Genomic DNA, 19,811 nt, shown 5'->3' with positions numbered 1-19,811 from the left:
TAGAAGATCCGCCCCAGATATGGCAACATTATTCCATACAAGGCCGGATTTGAGATTTATAGAGATAGAGAATAGAATCTGCAGTAAGAAAGTGTCGAGCTCGATAAAGAGATGCAACCTTAGCAGATGTTAATTTTGCAACGGATTTGATAAATGGTTTCCAAGAAAGATAGGAGGTAAGAGTTTAATCCTTGAAGATGAAGGGTAGATGACTTATCAAGTACATTACCGTTCATATTGAAGATCTAAATTATTGCGATAACGATTGGCTTAACAAAATATTGAGTTTTATCTGAATTAAAGTTCACCAGCCACTGTGAACCCCATGCTAAAGCAGAAGTAAGATCCTTTTCAAGTTCAAAAGCCCCTCCAAGCAATCAGAGAGTGTTGGCTTCTTATCATGACAAAAATAAATGGTAGTATCATCAGCGAACAATGCCACCTTAGATGTGAGAATATCTAGAAGATTGTTAATGTAAATTAAAAAGAATATAGGGGCAAGGATTAAACCTTGACGAACCCCTGAAGTTACAGAATAAGAAGAAGAGTACTGTCCATTGAGGACAACTTTTATACTACGATTGGAAAGGAAGGATTTAATAATCTTAAAGATGCTACCAGATACACCGTAAGAGACAAGCTTATGGAGAAGACCAGCATACCAAACTTTATCTAAAGCTTTAGAAATATCAAGAGCGATGGCCTTAACCTCTCTACCTTTATCCAATGCACGATAAAGTCTATTGGTATTGCTTTAGAGCTAGAAAAAGAATTGTTTAATTTTCTTTAAATTATGTACGATATATAATTTAGGATTGGCTCAGACCCCTCAATTTTACCGGTGGTCTTATACACCTGCCATAATGCTACGCCTCAGTTGCCTTATGCAGATGTATCAGACATAAGTTTCATACTAATTCATACTAACAAAATTCTTATGCAGTATGAAGATAAAAAACTAAACAAAAAATCTCTTAATGAATCATCCATAAATTACGCAACGCTAAATTTCACTTATAAACAAAACCAAAAAAAATCATAAGACAAATGAACTAAATTGAAAAAAGTATTCTGATTTTTAAAATCTAACTTTTTTTAACCCTGATTCCTGGAGTTTCTTGCCGTCTTTTAAATAGGACTCTGGGTTCTATGATGGCTTTAGTGGCTGATGAACATTAATTTGGACTAAGCTAAGTTGCTTATTTATAGTTATAAACTTTCAGCCTTGTCCAATTGTTGTAGGGTGAGTGGCAGATCCAGCATTTTTTAGTTTTTAAGAGCTAAGTGACATGAAGCAAACTCCAAAAATTTATATTTTTATACTTAAGTCAAATAAGAATGATTTTCAAAAAAAAACTGCGATGATTGGAGTTTGGGAAAAAAAAAGCCTTAGAATATTCTACCCCCTTCACGCCCCAAATGCGAGTACAACAAGTGTTCGAAAATTATTCCCGTGTAAAATTTGTAACCCCCTCAAATTGAAGGGTTATTTAAAAGGTTTATTAAAAAATTTTTTTGTTCTTAGACTTTAATCATTGCAATTTTTGCTCCATGGCTGGATTTTAGCTATCTTATAAACCAAAAAATGCTGGATCCTCCCCCGTGTTGGGTTGCATCTCTTTTTTTCGTATTATAAATACTACCATGGTTGCTGATCAAGCTAGATATTATCTCATGTTTTCCTACCAATACACTAATTCGCCTGACTCAGCAAAATTTCATCCTATTTCTCTAATTGTTTCCACGTTCTCAAAAAGTTTCTAGTAGGCCAGTTTTTTCCATTAAAAATTAATAATTTGGAATTTTTAACATCTGTATATTTTTCAGACTCAAACAACTTTTTAAGCTTTTTATCAGCTGTTTACTAGTTCTTTAACCCTCTTCTTTATTTCTAGTAACTCGAAGCTTAAATAGTGGTTGCATTAAATCAATACTTTTGATTTGATGCACACAGACCATTTAGAAAAGAATGTTGAAGGGAGGGGGGGGGGGGGGTAGGAGGAGAAGGATTTGATTTGGTTGATTTTAACTAGTTAGTAAAGTCAGGGGAGGGGAACCAATGTTCATACTTTTAATTTTATTCGAGTATTAGTCTTTTACTGTCTTAATCTATGTAACTATGAATTTACGTTTCGATATGCTATCAGTTCGATTTTTTATTTTGCGCCAGACAAACTTATTAAAACGTTTTATCACAGGCTCCCTAATTTCCTTACGTTTTCATGCAATTGCTCAGTTAATTTTAAAAATTTTAAAATTAAATTAATTTTTAAATAACAAAGAGAGGAGGGGGTAGGCGATTGTACCATCACTTTCCCTATGGATCCGCCATTGATGCAAAGTGTTTTTTTATTCGTAATTATTATTTTTGTTTTTATTTCATCAGTTCAAAAATTCCGATTTAAAAATTTCAAAACTTTTTGAATAAATAGAAAAATCACTTTGTCTATTTATTCCTTTTTAACATATTTGCTTATTAGATTTAAACTACAACGAATCGCATGCAAAGAAAAGGTGTAGCGTTCTGCAGCTCAGTATGCGCAGAATTTTTTTTATGTGTATGACAAAATTTCATAAATCATTTATTTGTAATAATTTTTGAACAACAACTTTTATTAAATGTTCCATTTTTACAAAATGTTCATTTAGAATTGTTTATATTAAAAAAAAAAGAACGCGAAAAGACCACAACCTTTCATTGAACAGGAGTAAATCCGAATACAAATTTAAGAACAAAAAGCAACAACAGTCATACAATCATGACAAAAAATATATCTGTTTGTACAAATTGCCTATGCCACAGCATATGTCTTCTGAAAACCTATATTGATTTTTAAGAGTAAATTAAATAGTTGCACTGCAATAGTATAAAACAGCATCTGAAATCATGATAAAACCGCATAACTAGCATTTACCTGATTACTAGTGACCACAAGATCACTAGTAACCAGGTCAGCAGGTCACAAATAAATTCAAAATGCAGCATTTACTAGCGCATTATAAAATATTTTACATGTTACTACTCTAACTGTAAGCAGCATTAGTGCAATATTGCTACAACATTTATCTCGATTTTGGCTAGATATTATTTACAATATTTCACCAATATAAAATGTCCCAATTTTGATATATTGATTTACAATATTATAATACATATATTGATTGAATACAATATTGATTTACAATATTGGCTATATGTAATCTGCAATATAATGCCAAGATATTTTTTTATCATAATCATTGAAAAATTGACGGGGTTTAGAACAAGTTATTTTAACCCATTAAGTCCCAATATATTTTAAACGATATATTTATATTTTATTTTAGATATTTCCTATTATTTTGAGTCACATTAACAAAATGATATATTTATTTTATTATATATTATTGTATTAGTATTTTTATAGCCTGTCCTCGTTTGAGGACACCGGGACGTGGGAAGTATATTTATAAGATATTTTAAATAATAAAAAATTCATTATAAACAATCTTTATTTGCATCATAGAACCATAAAAAACAAGTAAATACATAATTATTGCGCACATAAGAATGTTAATGTTCATGGTCTCGTGCGATATGAAGCGAAACAAGAAATACACAAAGTTACATTGTATTTGTTACAAATGGTACGAGGTTTAGCCGTACAAAATCTATGTTGACATCTTTTATGATTTTCTCTCTTCAAAATAGTATGATTTTTTCCATCAAACCTTACATCTGGAAGCACTTTATTCCTTGAACATAAAATTTTCACAGACATTCCTTTTTCATGTCTGTGATGTGATCCCAGCTTCAAATATGGCACTGCAATCTGTCTTCTGCACTCTTTCATTGAATCGAATTACTTCCATGAACGATATTTTAAATAAAATATGTATTTACAATGCATATGTCAATAGGACGAGTAAAGAGGCGCCAGTACCACTTATTCCCTCTAATTGTAATTGAATGTTTTTCCAGGAGCCAATCATGTAAATCTACGCCTCCCATAAACTTATTATAGTTATCAGTTACCAATGGTTGGGGGAGGTAAATAAATTCCTTTTTCTTTTTGCAGTACCTTCTGATTTTTACTTCAGTACTGATGAAGTCAAAATTCGTTCCAAGGGTTTCACTTCTATTATCGCTCGATCTAATTATTGTGACTTCATTCTTTTTATCGAATTTCAATTCATAATAACCTCATGGATTTTTTTCAACCATTTTTGCTGAAATGAGTGGGCACTATTTTCTCTGATGGTACTACTTGCGCGAAACCCCTTATCCTTTAATATTGTCAATAAATGAAAGCTGGTAAAAAAGTTATTAAAAAAAATATTTTATGATTAGATGGAGTCTCAATACCTTCCAAACAGTCAAGAACAATTTTTCACCAAATGACAAACTATTAATCAAATTAGAAGGAGCTTTTTCACAATATAACGAAAAATCATAACAATACCCATCCGCACCACACATAGCCCACAACTTATATCCAAATCTTATGGGTTTTCCTCTAGTAAATTGTTTTAAAAAGTTTCTGCCGTAATAACATACAATAATTTTATAGACTGACAATTTGGAATGAAAATAACCTCATTTTTTAAAATTAGCATTTATTTTATCAAACAGAGGTCTCATTTTAAAACCTCTATCATCTTTATTTTGATTTGCTTTTTCGTTTTCTTGAAAGTGGATAATAGATTTCAACTCTAAATATTTATTTCTACTAAATGCCTCTTGAACTATTTTCTTACATAGATCGTCATCTTCCTACCTGTAATCTTTCTGACATGGCAACGTATGGTAGCCAACGTCAGAAATCCAACAAAAGTTTTTATATCATCAATTGATACATGGATCGACAGTTTATTTTTATATTCAGATGCGTATCTTCTCGTTTCTTCAACAATCAAACTATAAACTTTATTAAAAAAAAATATTCAAATATTTCAAGAACTGAAAAATCAGTTAGCGTGCTTTTGACATTGTCTTGAAGGTTTTGCTCAGAATTATTACGGAAACTAGTGTACTGAGGGTTTGAATCTACCCATACGCAATTGTACTTCTTTGACTCCTTTTTTGGTATTTCAATCAACTCACATTAATTTTCATCTCCAGTCTGATCATGTATTTGAATCTCAAGTTGTCCATACATCTGGGGCTTCTGTGCATTCACCATCAAACTTTTCGTCGTCCGTAAGTTTATCTACGTCTGGTGGATATCTGCTTCACATTTCTCAGAAAACAAATAGCTTGTTGCTTCTTCCAATGTTATGAAAACTCTATTCCTTTTCAAAGACATATCAAAACCTGAAATAAAAATAAAAAATACTAATAAATATGATGCACTTTATTATATTTTATAACCTGTAGTACCAGCGTCCTCATTTGAAAACACAAATTTTAGAATTTTTTTGTAAAAATTTAAAAAATAACAACAAAGTGTTAGTGTAAAACTGCAGAATATGAAAATAGAGTATTGAGTTACTTACTTCAAAGGAAGTCGTTTTCTAGCTGGTAACACAATCTTGCAGCAAGCACTGATTAATCTCTTCCAACTTATGAACCAATTGTAACTGGAGTCAAGTTAGACTAATCTCTTATCTGGTAAAATACATCAGGGGTATATCACCAGGGCTGCCAATAAAAATAAATAAAATATCCCCCCATTTTTAAGTCGCTAAAAAAATATTTCCCTACTGCCTTCAATGAGGACACTGGGATCTAACGGGTTAAATCGAATACAGTACTATATATATATACATGCTTATACATTATATGCCCACAATTCTACAAATAAAAAAATCGACAATTCTACTAAAAAAAAGAAGTAAGGAGGGTGAATTCTTAAAAAGTACCGACTGGTTCCTAAAAAAAAAGTCTTCAAAACTAAAATTTACCCAACTAAAACGCGTCAAATGCTCGACAACCCGACTATATGGGTCAAAAAACCAACAACAACTTGAAAATCACCTTTTTTGTACCATCCCCTTCCCATCGTAAAAAAATAAAGAAAATTTAATAAACGAATATTTAATAAACAGATATTAAATAAACAACATTAACAGCCTTATGTAACAAAGTTTAATTAGAATATGAACAACTTTTGCAAGTTTGTAACAACAACTAACTGCCTGGATATTAAAAACAAAAAATGGTTGACAAGAAAAAAATATGACCAATTAAAAGTAAAACTAAACGTAAGACAACAAAAATTAATAATATCTTTATAATTTTTTTATTATTGATTTATTATGGTGGTTTAAAACCTTATGAAACAATTTCTCGCAGTTTTCATAATAATTATTGCAGTTAAAAATTTATTTAAAGACGATATTTAACGAAAATTGTTAAGAAAATACATTTTTATAAAAATTTATGTTACGCATGCATACAGCTATGTGAAAATGTCGATATTAACAAGGTAATGCGCTAAAGCAATATTGTAGCTTGAAAAAGTTCCTCAGGAAAAAACTCCCAGGATTTTTTTTTACAGCAAATTAAATAAACTATATATCAATATAATAGTACATTTATTGACTGACAAATAGGTAGAACATGCAAAGATTGCCGCTACATTGACTGAGGATTTTGGTTTTGACAGGCAATCTATCAATTTCAAAAAAGTATTTGAAAAAAAAACTCGCGGGGGATTTTTTCCTAGAACCCAATATGAGCATGTTAATACGGCCCCAAAATTGGCATTCTATTATTGGTTAAACAATATTGGAGCAATTTCAGCATGCTAATACTTCCAAATAGTGGTATGTCAATATTGTTTACCATTTGACCACTTTTTATTTTTAAATAATTTATTGCCAGAAACGAATAAACTTTATAAGCTTTGCAAGTATTGGATTTTAAAAAACAAAATTAACAACTAATTAATGTATTTAAAATCTTAATTTTTTTATTTTTATAACTGCTGGTTGTAATCCACCTTTAGGGTAGTTTCAATCACCTATCCAGTGGGCACTGGACCTAAAAAACGACGTCTTTTTAACGTTCAAACGACGTCCAAAACGTTCAAACGACGTCGAAAACCTTTAAAAGACGTCCTTTTTACGTCCCGTGCCCACTTGGTAGAGGGGTACTTTTGACCATGTGATTGTTAGTAAAATAATAACCTATTTTAATAAAAGTTTTTATATATTTTTGTTGTACAAATAGAATTTTTACAAATTTACGCAAAGTATCACGTAATAACTATTTTACAATACAATTTACAAAATTGTGTTTAAGCAAAAGTAACAATGCTGTTTGTTCTGTCTTCGCAGTATTTTCTTGAAGGATTTGATAAAACTAGTCTTAGGCGGCTGCACAATTCAATTTAAATGAAAGAATATTCCAACATCAGAAGCTTTGTAGTAAACTATGCACTACGTATGTTAGGCTTCATTTAGAACTCACTGTTCTTGTATGTTGTCCTTACCTAAAAGGTGTCATCAGGGAAGTTAAAAAAATTTAGCACAAAGCAACAAAACTATCTCATGATTTTATAGAATTAACTTATACTGAAAAGTGTCGGTGATTTTACTACTTTGGAAACTCTGAGGCGATGTGGCAACTTGATCCAATAGTTTAAACTAGAAAACGGTTTTGAGGTCATCAATTGGTATAATCCACCAACTTGCAGATCACCATCCAACGTCCTAATGCGTGAATTCACATATAATAAATCTCGCCGTAATTTCTACGTAAGTTGCTAAATTTGTTAAATGTTAATGTGCTCTTTTAATGCTAAATTTGTTAAATGTTAATGTGCTATTTAAAAAAATATCTGCAGTTTTTTATAACAACTATACAAACTTTTTACATTGTTAATGTTAATTCCTCAAAAATCACTCTAACAATCTCTATGCGACTTCTAGCATGAGTTCGTAAATGTCATAATAGAGTTAACAATATCTCCTATCTTGTTAGACTCCAAGTTTAGACGCCAAGAAATTTAATAGAATAATATTTTCTTAAACTTTTTTATGCAAGTTAAATCCTTTTTTTTGTGTGTGTGTTTTTTTTATAATCGTTGGGGCACCTCAATATAGTTTACTAAAACATTTCAAATTTAAAAGACAATTTCTGATAACGTCATTAAAGCTCTAGGGCCAAAAATTCTCTCTTTGAACCATAAATTTGAAAGCTTAATCAATTTATGATAAAATTTTTAGTCTCGCTATAAGCATTGTACAAGTTCAAGACAAGTTTAAGTATTGAACAAGTTTAATATACATGGACATCCATGGGTTTGCAGTTTGCTAGTAAAAAAAGTTGTAATATAAATTAAATGTAAAATTCATAAATTTATAGTATGCACACCCACGGTTTATACTATGGTTATTTAGCTCATACAATTGGTTGATGAAAAACTTTATCTTAAGAATTGATCCATAGAAAACAGCATGATAATGAAAAAGTATTAAAACATTAAAAAATAATCAAGATAATAATATTTGTACATCGTTTAAAAACATCGAGTTTTTATTTTTGATATTGAAGCAAAACCAAACGTATTTAAAAAAAACGATACGTTTGAACAAAATAAAGCACGAGAAAGAATAAGCGTAGTAACAACATAAAACGCAGCAACTAAGTAAAAGCAACATAGCAACCAAGCCCATTTTTAAGACATCAATTATGTATTAAAAATTTGGAGTTTTAATCAAAATTTAAAGCTAAGGTAATTTGCATTTCTAAAATCGGTTTCTTGCTAATTGAACTATAGAATTCAAAAGTTATATAATGAACCCTTGTATTTAGTGCTGTTATGTAAAAAATACTATATTAATTATAAATAAATTAGTTATTTTCTTAATCCATAAATTTTACTATTTAAATAAACAAACATAAAAACAAATATTTAGCTAACCGTGACATTGGTTCGTGTATAAAATCGTCAACATAAAAATTGCATTACAACGTCGGCTCATTTTTTTCTAGTGTTAATCTAAGTTAAACTTTTATTTCAAGTGGAAAGGAAAAAAAAACGCACCAGCAACAAGTGACAAATAAAGGGATTAACATTTTAACAATACCACTTTTATTTACAAACACAAAAGAAAGTCACAACTGCTATTAAAAGATAATATTTAGTGACAGTTGCGGTTGCTTTTAGCCGTAATTATATGTTCGTTTGTTGCAGTATTGTAACAGTCAGTGTCAGAAATAACTGCATTTTTTTGCGTAACTTTAAAGCATGAAACAAATTTATTTGATTGATTTTTAAATAAAAATTGTTCCTAAAAGAATATTACTTTAGATAATAAACTTTTGTCGGTTGATTTTTGTATATTTATGAAACATGCATATATTATCATACATAATTAAATAAGTAGTTCACTTATTGTTTATTCTCAATATTTTAAAGATTTAAAAATTATTTTAAAGAAAACAACACGATATTTGACAACACCCAAATTTATTGAAGATGCATTAAAAGATATAATAAAGAATTGTAATTATATTAATATATTCTTTAATATCTTTTATTTTAATGTAATATTTTATCTTTGCTTTCTTAAAGCTCAATGTATAATTGTAATATTATTTGTAAAAATTCATTTTTGTATTGATGGCTTTTATCTGTAAAAAAAGTGTTAAATTTAGTTAAAATTATTCAGAAACACGGAAAACTCATTTATTTATTCATAAAATTTTTATTATAATTACTAAAAATAATAAATATATAAAAATAAAAAATAATTATAATATTCATTATATAATAGTTCAGATTTTTCAGACATTTACGGAAATCTAGTAAAAACTATAAACAATATTTTTTGCGTTTTTAAAAATATTTGAAGAATGTAATAAGAACTCACTTTGCAATAGACCATTATTAACACAAAATTTTGAGAACAAAATAAAATATCTATATTAGTTTATAAAGCTATATTCTGTTTTGAACACAATGGTACTCTAGGTATTTTTGTAGAACTGCTTTTTTTATATCATTTTATATAAACCGACGTAAAGTATGAAATTTAAAAACCAATTATTTTAAAAAGCCAGAGTAATTACTAACGCCATAAAAATTAGCGTAGATTTCACAAAAGTGATAACTGTTTATATTAGTTGTGGATAATGCAAATATTACCATTAGTTAATTAAAACGATAATATTCGAATTGAATTTATAATTCTTTTGCTTAGGTTAACATGTTTGTTTAATCATATAATGTATAATTGCATAAGGCTGTTGACCTTTATTTGTCAATAGAATAAAAAAATTTTTTTTGACCTTAATTTGTCAACAAAATAAAAGTCAATAGTATAAAGGTAACCACTGTTTTAACAGTTTTGCTTGTCTGCTTTTTTCATAGAAAAGATTTGCTAAAATAAATATATTAACGTAATATCTACTGAATATGAGCAGCTATATCACCTCATATAATCATGCAATTAAAGTAGAAATTTAATTGATTCTCTAGACAATTTCACTATTGTATATTACGCGTAACAACTTAAAATGTTGTAATGCAATTTACAACGGAAATTAATTATGATGCAGTTTATTCAGAATAATTTAATTCTGGTTCGCAAAAAAAAAAAAAAATTAACGAAGGACAATCGTAGTTATAACAATCTAATTATAATTATATATTACAAATAGATAATAAATGAACATTATGAGTGTATCTCAAGGAAATCAAAATTCTCAAATGATCAAAGCTTACTGATGCACAGTGGGCCAATATTCACTTTTATTGGACAAAACTAATAACTGGTCATATAAAAAAGATTTAAGAACCATTTTTATACTATTTACTAATTTGAGGATTGCAGTTTTAAAGGTGACATTAGTTTAAATTTGGGTTGCTATGGAAACCTAAATTGCAAAATATACCACATTTTTGACCTTAACTAATATAAACCACATATTATGACCTCAACAAATATAAATGAAAAAAATAAAACTGAAAAAAGCAATAACTTTATTGGATTACCACATTACCACATTGAGTATTTTTATACTACAAATGTAGTGGTGGATTTTTTATTTGGTTGATAGTTACACCTAAATGTCTTGCAACGGTTCATTTTGCATAGTTAGTAGCTTAAGTAACTTTTCTAAAGCATCAATGTTATTAACTAGACTAATATTAATGTGACAATCTGATTAAAAATTATTGGAGCATTTTAAAAGTTTTAACACATTCCAAATTACTAATTTTAAGTACTTTTATGCAGTTCCAAGGCTCTAGTTTATATTTCATGAAACTACTACTTAAGCCATATAAAAAGGTACCTAAAGCGTAAATCTTTTTGAGTATATAATAATATAAAAATTTAGGTTTAAAAGTATTTTTCGAACCAAACCTCATATAGTCTTATAATTTTAAAACAGCTTTAGCTTCTTTTTCCTGACCATCTTGACGCAAACTACAACCTGATGCAAACAATAGTTCTTAAGATGAAAATGATGCAACTAATGATGTCAATCTTCTTTTCTTTGTTTTACTACTTAAAGTATCAAAATTCACATGGGGCCTGCCATATGAATTGAATATCTGCCATGCTACAGTTGAATAATACCAGAGTTACGAATTGAACTGATATTGGTTCATTTAGCCATTGTTTGTTATTCTCTTTAAAACGAATTTTAAAGTTTCTGCATATAGGGTAGAGCGGGACATATAGGGACACTTAAGAAATAATTGCTAGTTGCGAATAAATTAATCATAGTTAACATTGCTTTTTTTTAAGTTTCCTAAAATTTATAGATATAAAAAAACGGAAAAACAAAAAATGTTTCTATAACAAAAAAGTTTCTATAGCAAAAAAAGTTTCTAAAAATAAGTTATGACTCATAAGGATGGTTCTTTTACTTACTTTGTTACTTAGACAAGCAAGTTAATTTTTATCAAAAAGTAAATTACATAAGTAATTTAAAACGTTTTATGTAAATTTACATTTCCGTATAAGTAATTATTTTTTCGAAACGACTTTTACTTTATAATGTAAGTTTTGCAAAACAAGATTACATCGACAAGTAATTTACTTTTACATGTAAAAGTAAGTCACACTAACAACCTGTCTACTTTTACATTTAAAAGTTAATTACTTTTGAAAATTACTTTACATAATATAAAAGTTCCTCAAACTGTAATTTACATTTACCTATAACAGTAACTAGTTAAAAAAAATTATAATATAAAGTAACTTGCATATGAAAGTTTAAATTTACAAATTATGAAAACTATGAAATTAAATTTACAAATAAAATAATATTTTTTAAGTAGGAATTTTTTATTTTATAAGTAATAACAAATCTTTATTAAAAATAAATTATATAAAACAAAATTTAAATTACATAAGCTCACATTTTATAAAATTTGTAAAGTTAATTAAAAGTAATTTATATAAAGTAAGTAAATTTACTTTTATTTTACAATAACTTTGACAGGATCTTGTAAAAAAAGTAATCCAAAAAAGTAAAACTTTATGTTGAAAGTGACATTAATAATTTAATAATTGCAAAGGAACATGTTAAAAGTGATATTTATTATTTAATTATTGTAAGAGGGTGTTGTGAAATGTGGCATTTGTAACCTAATTACTGTTATTATTGTTAATGGATAATTTATTAATGCATGCTCTCCACAGACCTCTTTTTTATTATATACTCTGTCGGCGAAGCAGCATAGACACTCTTGTATTTTGTACTAGTTTAAATACATCATTATTAAGGAACAGTTTTCAATCCTCGAGATTTTACATGGCGCCCGATGAGAAACTATGAAGAGATACCGAATCAAAAGATTAAAGAAAGAGTTACGAAAAGTTTGAGTTAATGAACGTTGAAGTTGAGTTTTTATTTGTGATTTTGTTCGGGAAGTTTTAATAGAATTAGAATTTAATTGTTGAAGGTGTTGATTGTGACGAAAATTCAATTTTTTTTTCTGAGTTGTTGTATATATTTATTAAAAAATGGCAGCCGCGTTAGGAAGGAAAGTAGCTAGAAGGAGACAAAGTTACGACAAAGTTTTGGAAATTTATCGAGCGAAATAAGAGAGGAATTAAAGAGTGAGGAGTATAACCATGCCAAGTTAGTAGGTTTAAAAAATAATTTATTATGTTTTTAAAACAAAATTGATGAGGAAATATTAAATAATTTAGATCAAGAGGAAATTGAAAATGACGTTTGTGAGAGTGCTAGAGTAGTTGAGTTTTATCATGTGTTCATGACTGGAGTGGCACTAAAATTAAAAAGTATAAAAATAAATGAATCAGATAAAGACTCTGTTAAAAGTTTAAATCAAACTAAGTGTGTTTTACCTAAATCAAACTAAGTGTTTAAATCAAACTAAGTTTAAATCAAACTAAGTGTGTTTTACCTAACTTACAATTGCCAGTTTTTAATGGGAATCCCGTAGATTGGCAGGGTTTTTGAGACCAATTTAATTGATCAATTCATAGGCATGAAGGTTTAAATGATATAGATTGATTTAACTGTCTAAAAAAATATTTGTCTGGCTAAGCATAGGCTACATTCTCAGGACTTTCACTTAGTTTATAAAATTATAAAAAGGCCATTGAAATCTTGATAAACAGATACGGGAATACACAAGATTTAGTTTTAGCACATATAGATTCTTTGTTAAAAATAATGAATTTTAAAGATTTCAATGCTCTAGAAGAACTAAGAAAACTTTATAATGATATATAGAGCTGTATACGTAATCTTAGATCCCTAAAAATAGAAACAACAACTTATGGCTGTTTGTTAATTCCTATCTTTAAGGAGAAACTACCAGATGAACTTTTAATTTTAATTTCTAGAAAATTTGCCGGAGAGTTATGGACTTTAGATAGACTTTTAAAATATTACAATGAAGAGTTACAAGTTAAGGAGTGTTGTGCCAAATATCTTTTAAAATAAAGTAATGAAAAAATTGAACATAAAATTGAAATAGGATGCTTTAAACTAACATGCACAGCAAAATTATTCTCATAATTATACAAACAAAAATAACTTTACAACATCAGATTTTTATGCACAAAACAAAAGAGCACCAGAAGAAAAAATTTTGCAATGTGTTTAATTTTTAGAAAACCATAAGCCTTCTCACTGTTTAAAGGTAACAAATTTAGATTCAAGAATTGAAATTTTAAAATAGCAAAAGAGATGTTTCATCAGTTTAAAATTAGGTCATATCTCAAAATTTTGTCATTCTAACTATTCATGTTTTTAAATGCAATGGGAAACACCACATTTCTATTTGCAATAAGAAGCACACCCAAACTAGTGCAACTCTTGTAGGTGTCTCCGATAGCATTTTACTATAGACAGCAAAGGCTAAGTTTTTTTCAGAGAGTGTGTGGAGTATTCAGAATATTATTTAATAGCGGTAGTCAGAGGTCTTATGTTACAAAGGATGTATGTGAAAGATTGAAATTAAAGACAATAAGGCAAGAAGCTACAATAATAAAAACATTCGGTCAATTTAACAATTCTAGGGTTAAAAAGCTCGATGTTGTTCAACTTAAGGTAAAACATTGAAATGCTAACTTGTATGTGCATGTCGAGGCGCTGTGTGTCCCATTGTTATTTGTAGCCCTTTGCTGATGGCAAGAGATATCTCAAGCGTGTAAAAATTACCCACATATTTCAAAATTAATTCTTGCTGATTATGATGATGGTTCTAAAGATTTTCCTATTGACTTATTGCTAGGGTGTGATTTGTACCATAAATTTATGACAGGTAAAGTTATTAGAGCAATCGAAGGCTGTCCTGTAGCTTCTTCCTCTGTTCTAGGATGGGTATTAAGTGGTCCAATGCCTTCTGTAACATAAATTCGAAAATGATATTATGCATAGCGGTGAGAGATATGTAACTAAGCTTACTTTTAAGCCAGATCATGATTGTTTAGCAGATAACTATAAAATTTGTGAGATTAGAATGAATAGCTTAAAGAAATTGGGTGATAAGAATTTATTAAGTGATTATGACACCATTTTTAAAGAATACGAAATAAATAAAATTATTGAAAGAGTTCTTCACAATGAAATCGCTAAGGAATCAGAAAAAACACACTACCTAGCACACAGGCTAGTTGTAAGAAAAGATAAGGAAACCACTAAGATAATTGCAGTATTTGATGCTTCCTGTTCTAACAATGGATTGTCCTTGATGATTGTCTTTATTCAGGGCCAAATCTATTATCCAAAATATTTGATGTGCTACTGCAATTTCGATTAAATTATATTACCATATTAGCAGATATTAAACAAGCTTTCTTAACTGTAGAAATTACTAGTGAGCGTAAAGAATATTTAAGATTTCTCTGGTATGAAAATGTTGAAGCAGAACAGGACTCAGAATTGATTGTATATAAGTTTTTGAGATTTTATAAGTATTTGATCTGACTATTTATATATTGATGATGTCACATTTGGAACTGAAAGTATAACTAAGGGTAAAGAGTTTTATAAAAAGTCAAAAACAATTATGTCTGAAGGTGGTTTCAATTTAAGGAAATGGAAAAAAAACAGTCAAGAGTTACAAAACTATTTTGATTTTAATGAGAAAATAAGAAGAAATAAGGAAATAAAAAAATTTAATAAGCAATCTTGATGACAGTACTTACTTAAAAACAGAATTGGGTAAAAGTGAGCATGAGTATAAAAGAGTTTTAGGAATCGAATGGGATTCAAAAAATGATGATTTTATTTTCCAATTTAATGAGTCTTTAAAAATGTCACGTGAACTTAAAATAACAAAAAGAAATATTTTAAAAATTTCGGCACCAATTTACGATCCATTAGGCATTGTTTCGCCTATAACAGCCAAACTGAAAATTTTTTCAAATTTTGTGTAGAGATAAAATGGAGTGGGATACGAGTGTGAGTGGAGAGATTGAGTTTAAGTGGAAAGAATTGTTGATAAATATTGAGGAGCTGAATTTTTAAGAGTAAAGAGATTTGCGTTTGTTAGAGTAGAGGAGAGAGTAGTTTCGGTAGAGTTACATGGATTTTGTGATGGCTCAAGAGAGATATATTATACAGTTGTTTTTCTTAGAGTTAAGACGAGTGTTGCTGAAAGAGTATTTTTTTTGGCAGCCAAAGCAAAGGAAGCGCCATTAAAAGAGTCGTCTGTTCCTAGGTTAGAACTATTGGGTTGTTTGCTGTTGAGCAAATTAGTTGGAGAAGTGAAACGAGTAATAGAAAATTGAGTAATTATTAGTAATGTTAGTTATTGAACAGATTCTGAAGTGGCTTTACATTGGATTACAGGGAAGGAGAAAATTTGGAAACCTTGGGTGGAAAATCGTGTAGTCATGATAAGAAAGAGATTGAGAGAAAGAAACGGAGGCATGTAGCAGGCCTAAAAAATACAGCAGATATTCCAACTCGTATGTTTTGTTTTAAGAAATTTAATGACGGTTGGTTATCTTGACCTATATTTTTGTGTAAAGAGGAGGAAGGAGTAGGATTGTTTGATAGTGAGAACAGTGTGAATGTGGATGAGATTCTGATTGAGTCGAAAGGTTGAGATAGGATAAATGAGAGTAGTGTTAATATGGTTGAGGCTGCGAGTAGTGGTAATATTGGTGTTCTGATAGACATTAAAAAGTATAGTACATTGAACAGACTTATAATGCTAACTGGGTATGTGAATAGATTTGCAAGTAATTTGATAAAAACAATTAAGAAGAAAAATGGATTATTTAAAGAAAATATGTTAACACTTGATGAATATGATAAGACATTTAATTTATGGTTATTAATAGAACAGTTTTATTTACGAAATCAAGATAACTACGAGAAGCTAAGTTCATCCGTGAAGTTGTTCACTGACGAACAAAACATACTGCGATCAAAAGGACAATTTGGAAATTCGATACTGAGTTATAATAAAAAATATCTGATTATTTTACGTGATGGTCAACATAGCTATTTTACGGTGTTAATTGTTCGTGACACCCATGAACGTGTCATGCATCATGGCAATGAAATGACATAAAGTCAAGTTAGAGCAAGGTTTTGGATTATTAAATGAAGAAAAACTGTCAAGAACGTTCTTCGTAAGTGTTTTAATTGCAAGAAGATTCGTGGAAGAACAATGCTACCTCCCCTAACTCCTGATTTACTTGATTATCGTGTAAATGTTTCTATGCTTTCGTTTCAAGCTGTTGGTATATATTTTGCTAGACCTTTATATGTAAATTACTTAAAAACTAATTCTGTATCTGAAGTTTACGTTTTTATTTTGACCTTTGCGTCTAGCTGTGTTGCTCATCTGAAATTAACTCCTGACATGAAAACCACTGCTTTCATCCGAGCACTCAAAAGCATTATTGTACGCAGAGGTATACCTAATAGTATTACTAGTGACAATTTTAAAACATTTAGTAAAGTAAAGAAGTTTTGTTTAAATTATAAGATTAATCAAAAATTCATCCTACCTGCTTCCCCTTGGTGGTGGTGGTGGTGGTGGTGGTGGTGGTGGTGGTGGGGGCTTTTATGAAAGATTGGTACGATCAGTAAAGACACCACTATTAAAGGTTATGGGAAAATCCCTCGTTACTAATGAAGAACTGCAAACAGTTTTATGCGATATCGAATCTGTAATTATTAGTAGACCACTTGTCTACATGAGTGAAGATGATAATGAAGAAGTGCTTACTCCTTTTCACTTGATGTATGGACGAAATATTTTAAGAAATAATGTGGAAACGAATTAAGTTGGTTGATATCAAGAAACGTGCCATCTACTTAAGAAACTTAATTTATGGTTATCGAAAGGATTTCACTAAGGTTTATCTGAATGAATTAAAACAGCAACATTTATTTAGGTGCGGCCGTGGCGAAGTGGTTAGAGCGTTTGTTTTATAAGCAGGAGATCCAGGTTTATAAGCAGGAGCTTATATATCTTGCTTTATAAGCAGGAGATCCAGGCACTTCCGCGGTGCTCTGTGACAAGACTGTTAGGTCTTCTTGGGGCACCTAAAAAAAAAAAAATAATAATAAGTTCAATGTTAATAAACAAGAAAAGTAAATGATGTTATGTTAATTATTGACAAAAATTTGGCCCCCCGAAGTCAGTGGAGAATGGCAAGAGTTGTTGAAGTTATTGTAGGAAAAGAGGAAGCAATTCGTGGAGCAAAATTAAAGGTTATATATTGAATAAAGGAAAACCCAAGATATGTTTCCGACATGTCCAAAAGTTAATTCCTCTGGAGATCGATGTTGATCAAGATAATAAAGATAAAGATGATAATTCGAAAAGAAATGTCTGCGCAGTTGAAACCGAGATTGGGCGGAATGATGCGGCGTCAGGTCAATTAATAAATGTACAAACCGACAGGCAGCTCTTGATAGAAAATATCTAAGACAATTAAAAGACAAACATTGTTGACAAATTAACAGGGGGAAGCGTGTTAAAAGTAACAGTAATAATTTAATAATTGTAAAGGAGCATGTTGAAAGTGATATTTATCATTTAAATATTGTAAGGGTGTTATTAAATGTGGCATTTGTAACCTAATTATTGTTATTATTGTTAATGGATAATTTATTGGTGCATGCTCTCCACAGACCTTTTTTTAATATATGTTCTGATGGTGAAGCAGCATAGACACTCATGTATTTTATACTAGTTTAAATACATAATCTCTCCAAATTAACAATTTTCAATCTTCGAGATTTTACACTTTAAGCCACTAACATTTAGTTTGCCGCAACATTTAATTAGTGCGGTTTTAGGTATTTCTTTCCTGTAAAGTTTGAAAATATCAATAATAAGTTTCCGCCCATGATTAAAACCCTCTCTGGTTCCGGTACATGATAGTTTTAGCTATAACAACTATTCTCTGAATCAAACCATCTTTAAAATATTCACTCTCTGGCAAACCATTCAAAAGGTCTGGAATTTAGACAAAGCTGAAACAAGGCAGTTAGAAGAAGGCGCGTATACCCATGGGAGACTCAGAAAGGGTAGTTTATTTGAAAGGAAATTAATTGGCATAATTGTTAGTTCTTTTTTACAAGTTTTTTGCGTAAATGTATTTATTATTTAAAAACTAAGGAGAGAAAGTTTAAACCTGTTCTGAAATATGGGGGCTATAACACCATGCTCTGAAGATTAAGGAGCCCCGGACTTTTTAAGAGGACGCTTTATTTTTGTAAAGACTTTTTGCCACAAATATACGAAAAAAGTCCGCCTGCTCAAGAATATCCTTTGACTCTAAAAGTCTCGGTTTAAACAACTACGGTACTTTTATATGGGCATGTAAAGTTTAGAACTTTTCACATAAATATCTTTATCTGCGTGTAGAATCAGTGGCCTAGCTACCGCAAGGTCAGTATAAGCAAAACTTCCGGTCCCATAAACAACTAAATCTAGAGCTGCAAAGTTTAGGGGCCCTAAAATATATTTAAAGAATTTTTTTTTTTTAGAAAAGTTACTGTTCAAGTGAAACAGAAATTGAACACCGTTGCCATGTATGTCAAATGATCAAAAATATTTTACGCCACAGTGTAATGCACGTATAACCTGAGCTGTAGCAAAGCAATGGTTTATACATAGATTAAGAAATAAAACTTGTGGTTATTGAAGCCTGGAAAAAAATACCCTAAAACATTTACCATCCCTACCCCAAATATGAGGGCAACAAATTTGTAACTTTTATTTTTTATTTTCTTCCACTAAATTTAAGTTGACAGGTTTTAATATTCAAATTCAAAGCCTATGAATATAAAAAGTTTTCACCTAAATTGAATAAGGTGGTTGTTTCAACATTTTTCTAAACATTCTAATGTGATATAAACAAGAACATACTTCAGTATGGCACTTAAGCATGTTTTATTTACCAAAAGTATGTTTATT

The 19,811-nt window shown here is 29.6% G+C and overlaps 1 protein-coding gene across 1 annotated transcript in view; it reads right to left on the bottom strand.

Moving 5' to 3' along the window:
- LOC100213409 (uncharacterized) overlaps positions 1-9,823 on the bottom strand; it is a 35,944-nt gene extending 26,121 nt beyond the window's left edge. The window contains exon 1 of the mRNA XM_065816556.1: positions 9,802-9,823. The gene's annotated coding sequence lies outside the window, so the exon portion shown is untranslated. The remainder of the gene's footprint in view (positions 1-9,801) is intronic.
- Between the last annotated feature and the right edge of the window lie 9,988 nt (positions 9,824-19,811).

This window comes from Hydra vulgaris, chromosome 13, assembly GCF_038396675.1.
Source record: "Hydra vulgaris chromosome 13, alternate assembly HydraT2T_AEP".
Lineage (NCBI taxonomy): Eukaryota > Metazoa > Cnidaria > Hydrozoa > Anthoathecata > Hydridae > Hydra > Hydra vulgaris.
The sequence above is the reverse complement of the archived record's forward strand: the minus strand, read 5'-3'. Positions and strand labels throughout refer to the sequence as shown.